The sequence below is a fragment of the Mercenaria mercenaria genome, chromosome 5, assembly GCF_021730395.1.
Source record: "Mercenaria mercenaria strain notata chromosome 5, MADL_Memer_1, whole genome shotgun sequence".
In the NCBI taxonomy this organism is placed as follows: domain Eukaryota; kingdom Metazoa; phylum Mollusca; class Bivalvia; order Venerida; family Veneridae; genus Mercenaria; species Mercenaria mercenaria.
Window position 1 is genome coordinate 97,612,604 of NC_069365.1, and position 12,178 is coordinate 97,624,781.

The 12,178-nt window shown below is 37.1% G+C and overlaps 1 protein-coding gene across 2 annotated transcripts in view; it reads right to left on the bottom strand.

Moving 5' to 3' along the window:
* LOC123565918 (uncharacterized) overlaps positions 1-6,565 on the bottom strand; it is a 69,477-nt gene extending 62,912 nt beyond the window's left edge. For both annotated transcript variants that reach the window (XM_053544409.1, XM_053544408.1), the window contains exon 1: positions 6,333-6,565. The gene's annotated coding sequence lies outside the window, so the exon portion shown is untranslated. The remainder of the gene's footprint in view (positions 1-6,332) is intronic.
* Between the last annotated feature and the right edge of the window lie 5,613 nt (positions 6,566-12,178).

A 12,178-nucleotide genomic window follows, 5' to 3' on the forward strand; every position in this document is an offset into this window, starting at 1 on the left:
CGGGGCGATTGTTTGTCAAACCTCTGCAACCTACAAAGTCGATAAATAGCTATGAAACCTGCTCTGATGCACACTTTTTAGTGTACGCATCTATTTTTCTAGCTGCGCACCCTCACAGGACACAGGATTTGTTAAAATACATGAACACGATAAGAACAGCGTCCAAAAGGCACGCAGGGCTCGGTTGGAAGCTGTACGACCAACAGTTCAGACTGCGTCTAGCCATCGATCCAACTGGCATATATTTTGCTAAGATAGATTACGAGCTTTGGTTATTGTATGTTGGGGCATCATCTAGTATTTACGGGGAAAACATTCCTAAGGTCACAAAAAGTGTTTCGCTTTTAATTATAGGCAGTGTATAAGATTAAGAATACAATGCCCGTATAAGCATACTTATTTAAAGTGCAATAGTTACCATCCAAATTAAAATGTGTTCTTCTAACAGGTTACAAGTTAGGGGACCCAGACCAGTCAGAGCCGCTGCTTCCTAGGACCAACGTCTGGTTGGCCCTCGGTTCTACACAGAGTTCAGTCCAAGAAACGCTGCCACCAGCATGCCAAAATTTTGATTTAAAACTTGGAAAATCGCCCATTAATGTAGAATTGTTACTTAAGTATTTACATGGTTACACAAATAGGCAAGACGCTAAAATATTAAAAGAGGGTTTTTTTAAGGGTTTTCGTCTTGGTTTTACTGGGCAAAGGGAGTCTATTGACGCTCGTAATCTTAAATCTGCACGTTTAAATTCACAGGTTTTAAAACAAAAAATCGATAATGAGGTCATGGCTGGTAGATTTGCAGGCCCGTTTAAAGTTTCTCCGATTAACAATTTACGAATTTCGCCTGTTGGACTAGTACCAAAATCAGATGGGTCGTGGAGGCTTATAACGCATTTATCTTACCCGGAAGGAAATAGTGTTAATGACAGCATCAGTGATATTATTAGCACAGTGAACTATACATCATTGGATACGGTTGCAGATATGATTTTCCATCTAGAGTATAAATCAGAAATTGCTAAGCGTGACAATAAGTCAGCATTTCGGCTCCTGCCTACTTGTCCAGAAGATTTTTTTTTGTTAGACAATGATGGGAATATTTATATAGATAAGTTTTTACCAATGGGTTGCAAAATATCTTGTGCGTTATTTGAAAAGTTTTCTACCTTCTTACAATGGTTAGTCAAATTCGTTGCACAACGAGACACGTTGGACCACTATCTGGATGATTTTAGTTTTGCTGGAGTGCGATCTTCTTTGTACATTTTCATTTGCTTGGAGTTCCTACCGCCGCAGACAAACAAAAACAGTTGGTCCGTGCACTAAATTGGTATTTTAGGGCTCTAGTTGGATTCAGTTGATATGATCATAAGAATTCAATTTCATAAAGTAGATGAATTGCTTGAGGCTATGAAACAGGTTCTATCGAGGAAAAAAGTTATAATAAAGACGTTTCTGTCGTTAGTAGATAAAATGGCTTTTTTGTAGTCGAGCTATACGTTCCAGTAAGGCATTTTTTCGAAGACGCTATGTCCAGTGTAAAAAAGTCGTATCATAGGCTGCGTATTTCGGAAGCAATTAAACTTGATTTAGGTATGTGGCTAACATTTCCGGATACATTTAATGATGTAACTTATATCCCAGCAGCCACATTGTTAGATAGTAGTAATTGGCAGCTATTTACGGACAGTGCTGGGTCCGCTGAAATAGGTTGTGGTTGTTTCATTTGGTCAGGAGTGGTCGTTTTTTCAATGGCATAAAACCTGGCAATGTGACGAGATTATGAGGGATATCACCTTTTTTGAGATGGTTATCATTAAAGGACATGGCACTCTCTACAGCCCGTTTGTATGTTAATGCAATTGGATTCCAGTGCAAGATGAGTAATGTTTTTGATGCTTCAAAACATTACATCATTGAAAATCTCTTAGAGAGTCTGAAGAGGTCTACCAGGGTAAGAGAGTCTAGGCTACCAATAACTCAACATATACTACAGCATATTTTGTCCGTTTTGCCTGTCGTGTGCTCAAAGCTATTAGAGAGGCATTTATTTGCAGCATCTTACTGTCATGCTTTCTTTGCTTTTCTTAGAGTAGGTGAACTGGCTGTAACAAGCAAAAGATCTATTTCGAATGTTATTTTAATGTCCGATTTACTGGTAGATGAAAAGGAAGGCTATATACAAATTTCTATTCGGTATTCTAAAACAGATCAATATGGGACAGGATCACTCTTAAAGATCAATAAGTCAGATTCTAGCATTTGTGGAGTTCGTAACATCGTAGGGCAGCGGGCCCTTATTTTGTTACTTGAATGGAAACTCTTTAACACGATACCAGTTTAATGCCGTTTTGAATAACTGTTTGAACAACTTACAGCTTGATTACGGCAAATTTACATCCAATATTTGTTTAGAATAAGGGCGGCAACTGCCGCATCTATGGCAGGTTACAATGTTGAAACAATTAAGCGCGCCGGGCGATGGCGCTCGGAGGCTTATCGTGTTTATCTTAAAACGGAGTCTGTTTACACACTGCCACGTTTGGCATAGCTGCATTTTTATGCTTGTGTACATGAATTAGGTTGTCTGTTATGCTTCCATGCGGATGTTGTTACTTTATGAGTAATTCAAACCAAGTTGTTCTAGGCACAGTAAAGGTGTCGCTGGTTGGATCGTCCATCATAAAGCAAGCGTTTACTGTAGCAAAAGTTAATAGGTATGAGTAGATTTCTCGGAAGCACAGAGCACCAAAAACACAGCCCCAGAGCCACGCATTTGCCAACAACAAAAAGAAGCTGTAATGGACGGGTTGCTTCAAACATCCAACAAGTACATATTAATTCATGCTAAATATTGATGGAGGGGAAGGAAATAGTAAAGGGCGAAATGGGTTCGGGGGTTGTGGGGGGGGGGGGGGGGGGGGGGGGGGGGGGGGGAAGGAACCCGAAGGGGAAAGTTGAACAAGGACGAATATACAAGGGAATGCAATGTTCTTTAGAAACAATCGCACTACAGCGTAAACCACAATAGCGCAGACACTCATGTACCAAAGATAAACATGCAACTACGATCAACTGAATAACATTGAAAAATGAACAAGCAACAGATAAGAAAACAGTAGGGCACCGTTATAGACCCACAAGCATACAAACACACCCACACAAGTAGGAAAAAAACAATCAAGTAACGTCTTAGGATTAGGCTGCCAAAACAAAGGGGAGCCACGGAAACTTACTAAAAGTAAAGGGTGAGGGAATGCAAAAAGTAGCGTAAATGCAAGGGAAAGGAACGGGCAACAAGGGGAGTGAGGCGGAGGAAAAACGCTTACAACAAATAAGGTAACATTCGCAACAGACAATACATGACAGACAAAACAAACAACCAGTTGAAGATAGGGGCATCGCCTGGAACGGTCAGTAACCTATATAAAGGAAACTGGGGGTTCAAACGCGTTTCGGGCATGCCAACCTCGCACTTACCCTATTTTAAACAAGTTAAACAACACAATGTATATAAAATCCCCGCTGAGAAAGGCTTTAACATTAGTGCAAAAATAACATATAAATAAAGCAAAACATAAAATTAAGGTAAGTTAAAGGTATATTTACACCCATGTACTCAACAACTTGTCTGAAGTCAGAGCAACAAGAGCCTAACTTTTAATGGCACGACTAAGAAAACTGTATGACAAAAATCAACTCCCTCCGTCCGTTGTATGTAGGATTAAGGAGAAAAAACATCATGGAGTCTTTATAAGTCATCGCACCATCAAATTGGAAAGCGTAGCAATTTACTGTCTTTACTGGATGTTATTAGCAAATAAAAAACATTGAAAAAGGTCAGAGATATGCAGCACATTATTTTGTTTCACTGTGGGGGAACGATTTGGGACGAATTGATCTAAAGGACTTTTGTACTTTTAGCATGTGTAAATGTTGAGTTCTGCTCAACCCGGGGCTAGAGGGCGTGGACGGTAGCATGCATTTCCACTACCGTCCATGAACAGGCTCAATCAAACCGAGCCTGCAACATTTTCGTTTTTGTTGTGTTGAGCGACCTGTGGAGTTTCCACATTTTCTATTCCATAAACTAATCAAATTCATTAATGACAATTTCAAATGCAAAATTATTTTGTCGCAAATACTTCCACGTAACTCATGTCGTTATTCAGATAATCATGCTGCAATAGAATTATCTCGAAAAAGAATTAATTGTTATGCTGTCGAGAAAATAATTGAAAACAATGTTCTTTATATAAAGCATCCCGATCTAAGGGAAGTAACTACATCTTTCTTTGCAGCTGATGGAATACATTTATCTTTTCTTGGCAATTGTTTGTTTCTTGCACAATTATCTTCTGCATTGCAAGCATTTATTTTAGGTGATATTGTTTTGAGTAGAAATATATGCATCGTATTACTGGTACCCGTTCTCATCGAGCAATCCGTTTTTAGCTTGACTATTCAAAGAATAGTAGAGCTATTGGACTCACCCATGCGTCGGCGTCGGCGTCAGCGTCCGCGTCCCGATTTGGTTAAGGTTTTGTATGTACGCTGGTATCTCAGTATCCACATGTGGAAATGGATTGAAACTTCACACATTTATTCACTGTGATAAACTGACCTATATATCACAAGCTCCATAACTCTATTTTGCTTTTTAACATAATTATGCCCATTTTGCGACTTAGAAATTCTTGGTTAAGGTTTTGTATGTAAGCTGGTATCTCAATGACCACTTTTTGGAATGAATTGAAACATCACACACTCTTTCACTGTGATAGGCTGACCTACATTACACAGGTTCTATATCTCTGTTTTGCTTTTGTACAAAATTATGCCCCTTCTTTGACTTAGAAATTCTTGGTTAAGGTTTTGTATGTAAGCTGGTATCTCAGTATCCACTAATGGGAATGGATTGAAACTTCACACACTTGTTCACTGTCATGATCTGACATGCACTATGCTTGTCCCATAACTCTACTTTGCATTTTTTCAAAATTATGCCCCTTTTTCTGACTTAGCAGTTTTTGTTTAAGCTTTTTATGTAAGCTGGTATTCCAGTACCCACTAATGGGACAGGATTGAAACTTCACACACTTGTTCACTGTCATGAGCTGATAAACACTGTGAAGGTTCCAATACATTTTTTCCCATATTTACAATGCCCTTTTTCTACTTTTGTATTCATTCAATTGACAAGGCTGCTGAATAGTAGAGCGTTGCTGTCCTCCGACAGCTCTTGTTCAAGTTTTGTTCGGATGGTCGCTGTTTCCAAAAGGGTTCCCTTGTCTCTCTTTTGGCGGTGGCTAGCGTCGCATTGCGGATATATGTACATATATCTCGGACGCGACGTTGCCATTTGGCCGACAGCGAACTCCGAACATGAGTCATTATACTTATGGAAATTATTGTAGTAATTTAAATCGATGTTTTGTCTTGGGACGTTTGACTTGGTCGCTGATTTCCAGGATCAGGCAAGAATGTTTATGGCGAAAGGTTAACAAGTTGATACAGTGCATTTAGTTTTTCGGGCGTATTTATTATGTGTAGCCTTTTGGGGCATTTAACAGATTGTTCTAAGGTCGCCCTTAACGACTAATTGTTCTTTGACTGGTTGACCTAGTGGGGTTAACATGATGAGCGCGAGAACCATGTCCAGCTAGATCCAGACCGGGGAAATATAATAAGAAGAAATCTGATATTTTTTGTACATCTACTTGAATAAAACGTGTTCAAACTTATATGACGTTTTATTAAATTCTTGAGTGAAGGCCTATTGATTAAATGATTTTATGGAAATGCATTCTTTGCAAACTAATATACCAATGGGCAAAACACAGAGGGGTTTATGTGATTGGCTTTCACTCGGGCGTTTGTTGTTCGACAACTGGTCTTCCTCGAATCTCCCAATAACTTTTTTTTTAAATGAACTTCACACGTAGGAAGCAAAATCATGGTGTCAAGGTCCTATTCAGGTGAGCGATTAAGGCCTATTTGGCCTCTTGTGTTACAAATTCATACTGTCCAGAAGTAATAGAATTACAACCTTTATGATAGATATTAACAAATAACCATGTCTCTTCAGTTTTATCAGTTGCGTTATGGGCAGCAGTGTAATAGCATCATATTTCATAATTTCAACCACCTTATTTCATAGACTGAATATTTTGTTACTATACTCAGCTCTAGGGTCATTCTAATTGATGAAAGAAATTTAGCTTTAATCGAATACATGTACATCTACGTTTAGGCCAACCGGGTGCGCTCCTCGCCCCCCCCCCCCCGCCCACCCCCACCCCTGAATCCGCTAGTGTAAAGAACCTTACCTATGCTATGTTTGTCTATTCCTTGATTGTGCCTCCAGAAGTTCCAAGTCATTGTCGACTTAACTAATACAATCCTCTAGGTATTTACAACACTTAAAACTTTCCTCGTATTAACACACTTTGTAGGCAGATCATTAATTTGAACACCATTGTTTAAATAATATGAGTACAAAGTTTCTATTGTTTTACAAACTGATCCGTATATCAAAATCAGTAAACTGATTTTAGCAGTTAAAAGCAGTTTCTGAACTTCCTTAATACTAAAACGTAATCTATTATTAGACTGTTACCGTGCGCGAATTCTATTTAAGTCCTCTTTATCAATTGGCGTTAACCCTGTGTACACATAAAGCCATATAACAGTAGTTCGGTTAAAAATACTTCCATGGCGTATCGAAACAAGTCCTAAATAAATGTATCTAGTTCGTCCATTTTAAGCGTATTTGAGCGCAAACGGGTGGAAAAATTGGCGTAATGTCACACGTGTAAAACAAAATACGTTTGATGCTAAAATCAGCATGGTTTTGGTTCAAACTGAAAACCATAAGCTTTTCTGCAGACCGCTCTAAACTGCTGAGAGAACCCGAATTCAGTTTATTTTTATTTAACTGCATACTATAAAAACCTTTTCTTCTTTCGTTTTATAGCTCATTTGATTTTTTGAGAAAAAAAATGATGAGATATTGTCATCACATGATCGGCGTCGGTGTGGGCGTTGCCTGGTTAAGTTTTATGTTTAGGTCAGCTTTTCTCCTAATCTATCAAATTTATTGCTTTGAAACGTGCAAAACTCGTTCACCATCACTAGCTGACCCTGTACAGCAAGAAACATAACTCCATCCTACTTTCTGCAAGAATTATGGCCCCTTTTAGACTTAGAAAATATCAGAATTATTGGTCAAGTTTTATGTTTAGGTAAACATTTCTCTTAAACAATCAAAGCTATTGCTTGCAAAACTCGTTTACCATCATAAGCTGATCCTATGCAGCAAGAAGCTTTTCTCCTAAACTATCAAATCTATTGCTTTGAAACTTGCAAAACTCGTTCACCATCAAAAGCTGACCCTGTACAGCAAGAAACAGAACTCCATCCTGCTTTTTGCAAGAATTATGGCCCCTTTTAGACTTAGAAAAAATCAGATTTATTGGTTAAGTTTTATGGTAGGGTAAACTTTTCTCCTAAACTATCAAAGTTATTGCTTTAAAACTTGCATCACTTATTCACCATTATAATCTGTCCCTGTACAGCAACTCCATTCTGATTTTTTTGCTACAATTATGGCCCCTTTTAAACTTAGAAAATCATATATCTTGGTTAATTTTAGCTATTATGTCAACTTTTCTCCTAACAGTAAAAGCTGTTGTTTTAAAACTCAAAGCAGTTATTTGCCATTTAAAGCTGATTCCGCACAAGTACCGTAACTCTACATAGCTTTTTGAAATAATTATGGCCCTTTTTGGACATAGAAAATCATGGGTAGGACAATATTTCTATAATTATACAAAGGCAAAATGATTAGATGGGCGTCTGCACCCGCAAGGCGGTGCTCTTGTTTTTCCTGACGCAAATGTATGTCTTGGGACAAATAAGTCTCTGACAAAGTGGAAATATAGAAAATGTATCAAAATACCAATGTGTAAAATATTGGACTGTCTGAAGTGCATCAGTGTTCAAGTATCTTTTTTCACTTTGGATCGTTTTAGGCTTATATCTTATTTTAAAAGTTGTTTCGTTGTTTTTGCAATAAACAGTGGAGAAGTACGTATAATTCATTGGCTTAAAACCTTCGTAAATCAATTTGGTTTTAGTTATTTTACCGCATTTAAAAACAGTTGTTACATAACCAAGAAGTACGCCCTTGATTCGCGTGTGAATTTAAACAGACTATACGAGTCCAAAACATTATGGTTAATTCAATTGCATTTGTTTATATACCAGTGCACCTTATTTTTAGACTTTGTGTCTTTTTTTCTTTTTTTTTTTAAATTTCTTTTCAAACAGGCAGTCTGAACAAATGTGAGCAAAGGCTGCGGTTCCAAGAAATGAAAACAGTTTGATTCATATTGCGAAATTCCCCTTTTATGGCATATTTGACTTGTCAAACCACATAATTAGATAGGCTGCCGTTTAAGGTATAAAAGCAAAGACTATGTCTCTATGTTAAGTAAATAGGGACCCAAAATCAATATTGTAATGCTGTTACAAAATAACAGCGTGTAGAAATGCTTTTGTTTTCTGATACGGTCAAGAATTCGACGAGAAAATGGGGGTATTACAGCAGCTTTTACTTGGTAAAGTAAAGTAAAGTTGCTCGTTGCTCTCAATGAGGCCATCATGGATCTACTCCAGATCTTGTTGTTTCTCTACTTCTTGAGGCCGTTCAGATTCATCGTTGTAGTTGGACATGTTCTTGCTAAATGTAGCGCGAAAGAAATTGGAACAACAGAATAATGTTCTACAAAAAATTGACCATTTATCTTCACAACATTCCCACCTCCTTGATAGCACATACATTGTAGCTTATCAACAAATACTAATATATAATGTTCTTTAGCTCTTCTTAGACAGTTCAGCAAAATTATCTATTCTGCAATTAGTTCTATTAAGTTCTGTTGGCTTCAACAGTTTAATTGACTTCTAATGAAACATTTCGAGTTGCATTAGGAACTTGTATGATTACCGTATAAGTACTTATTTCTGCGGGCTTAATATTCTGCGAGTTTTTCAAAAATGAGGTGGAATTTAAATTTCTGCGTATCTTATTTCTGCGGTGTCTTCCTTCTCACGTTGATTGGATTTATTTCTGCGGTTCTGTATTCACCGGTTGTTCCATTAATTTCAAATAGACAGGTACGTATTTTGTTCTTATTTTGACAGTTATGTTGGCCTCCGGATTGAAAATAAAAGTTGACTAATACTAATGTAACATCGTCATCATCACATAATAGAGAGTTTGAGATTTCAACCTTCGCCTTCCCCTTCAACGTCTCTCATATATATTTGGGGTAAAACGTCACCGATATGCGTGTATTTTATTTATATCAGACGTTGCTACTAAGGTTTTCCATGTTATATCCAAGTAAGCCTAAGACTTCTCTCTATTACTAAGTGAAATAAAAAGCTTAGTGTCAGGATTTCTGCTTATTAAGTTATTTGATTATCCATATGTATAATTAGACTAAATTTGATGCGAAACACTATCAATAAGTATAAGAATAATGAAGTTTTGTATTTCTAATGATTTTAACTAAATACACTGCACTGAACCTAGAAGTATGAAGTTATCAACTGATTTTGAGTAACTTTGAGATTTTGTTCAAACTTTAACTTCTACGGCATATTTGTGTCCCCAGGCGGTATCTATTATACCAGATGGGCCTTTTTGTCGTATGAAGTGAAGTTTCGAACGTCCGAAGATGTGATATCACGAAAGTCAAAACTTCAGTCTTTTTACATCTACCCTGTCCACATACTCGGCATCAAAGACTGAAATCTGGATGGAGGCACATGGCATGACAGTTATTTTACTTGAAAAATGAATAATAACGCGCGATTATCATTTGGTGGAACATTTTATTTTTACTTCCAAATAAAATCAATCCGCTTCTGTTGGACACTTAATACGACAATTGCGTTTTAATTATAAACATAAATTGGTACTAGTAGGACGGAAATTTTTTCTGAAGTATCTGACAATTTCAGATCTATGATATCATGATGCGAAAAGTTTCCTGTTAGCCGTATGGGCTAACTCCATTCTTTACATGCACGGACCAAGAGCCTGGCAGAGGGGTATTGTGGGTCGATCCACCCTTTGATTCTAAAATTTTACAAAGAAAATCGATCTTGAAACTCGGTGTGACAGCCCACAACCCCCCCCCCCCCACCCCAACCCACCCGCCGTTAAATTGGTGACCCCCTCTTTAAGTGTGGTGTCCCTCTAACCAATATTCCTAGATCTGCACATGCTTTACTTATTCAATTAAATACGTGTATATGCCCACATGTTATTTTGTGCGACAATTTTCGTCTCCACCAAACATTGCTTGACTGTTTCGCTAGACAACTGGTGACTTGGCATGATTATATTGTGCTGTGTGAGAGTTTGGCATCATACAGAGTCATAGAGTGGCATGATTTCCAAAACGAATGATATCACGAGAGTATCTTACATTTGTTTCAAATCGCTTGTCAAATGTATTCATAAATTGTGTATATTGGGTCATGTTATCAACATACTCTTTTAAAAGGTTAGATTTTCAGATACATTGTTTATGAGAGTCTACAAGTAAAACGCGTCTTTTAAGGAATTCGATGTATAAAGTACCAATTCAAAGTGAAAAAGAAACTTTGAGAAAAACTATGGAATACTAGTCAACAGCATGACGAATGAATCTGTCCTTTATATTTTATGGTCATGCCTTTTGTGTTTGCTTTATCGCATATATTTAACTTAACTTCAAAGTATATCGAGAAATGCATTTGTAATAGTTGGTGTCTCATGTTTTTGTTTAAAAACTATTAACTGTATTATCTTTCAAAAACATCATCAACAATAGAATACGTCGATATGATTATTAGCTCGACTTTTCGAATAAAAAGTAGTGTTATTGCACTCGCCCCGGTGTTGACGCCGGCGTCGGCGTTGGTTAAAGTTTTTGATAAATAGAAAAAGTGGAAACTCCACAGGTCGCTCAACACAACAAAAACGAAAATGTTGCAGGCTCGGTTTGATTGAGCCTGTTCATGGACGGTAGTGGAAATGCAAGCTACCGTCCACACCCTCTAGCCCGGGTTGAGCAGAACTCAACATTTACACATGTTAAAAGTACAAAAAACAATTTAGAGACATCCGCAGATGTGTTCATAAAGTCAAATATCTCTGTTACTATCAAAACTATTAACTTGAATTTCAAAATGGTTAATATTAACTATCAAAGTCTACACCAGACGAAACAATCCCCATAACTCTGATTTGAATTTTGACAGAATTATGCCCCTTTTAAACCTAGAATTTCTTGTTAATTTTTTTGATAAAGTCAAATATCTCTGTTTCTATTAAAGCTTTTGACTTGAAACTCAAAATAGTTATTTACTATCAAAGTCTACACCAAAAGACACAATTCCCATAACTCTGATTTGAATTTGGACAGAGTTATGTCCCTTTCTAACTTGGAGTTTTTTTACTGGCAAAGCTCTAATTCAGTCAAGCACTGAGAAAAATCGAGTGCGTTGTCTTACGGACAGCTCTTGTCATTTTTATTTCCTTTCATGTATGTTTTACAATCGTGCATTGTATACTGACATCATTTTACATAAATCTTAATGTTCGGAGCAACACCAACGAGTTTTTACATTGTTCATATTGTTTCGTTTTTTTTTTATCTTAATCGCACTAATATCCATGCAATGATTAGATTAATTGAAATGTTTTTATTTAATCTTCTGTTTTAAAACCTCTTGTAAAAGTCCTGCCCTTTCGGACAATTGATATCAAAATGCACGAAATAAACGATCATAATTACGGATAAATTGAATGGGTGGATTAAAAGAAGTAAGATTCCGTCTAAAGTTTGAAATCTCAGGAATTTCAATCGAACTTCAACTTCATACGTTAACTTCGCAAGAGACGTTGAAGGGGAAGGCGAAGGTTGAAATCTCACACTCTCTAATGTTGAGTGCTAAACGCAAGAAAAACAGTCATTTTATAAATACGGCCATGCCAAACAGACACGAAAAGTGCTTGAATCTATAGTTTGCAAACATCTGTGCATTGTAGCGGTATGATAATTTTAGTTAATCACGCCCTTTTCAAGTCCCATACAAATATTTGTAAATATGTCCA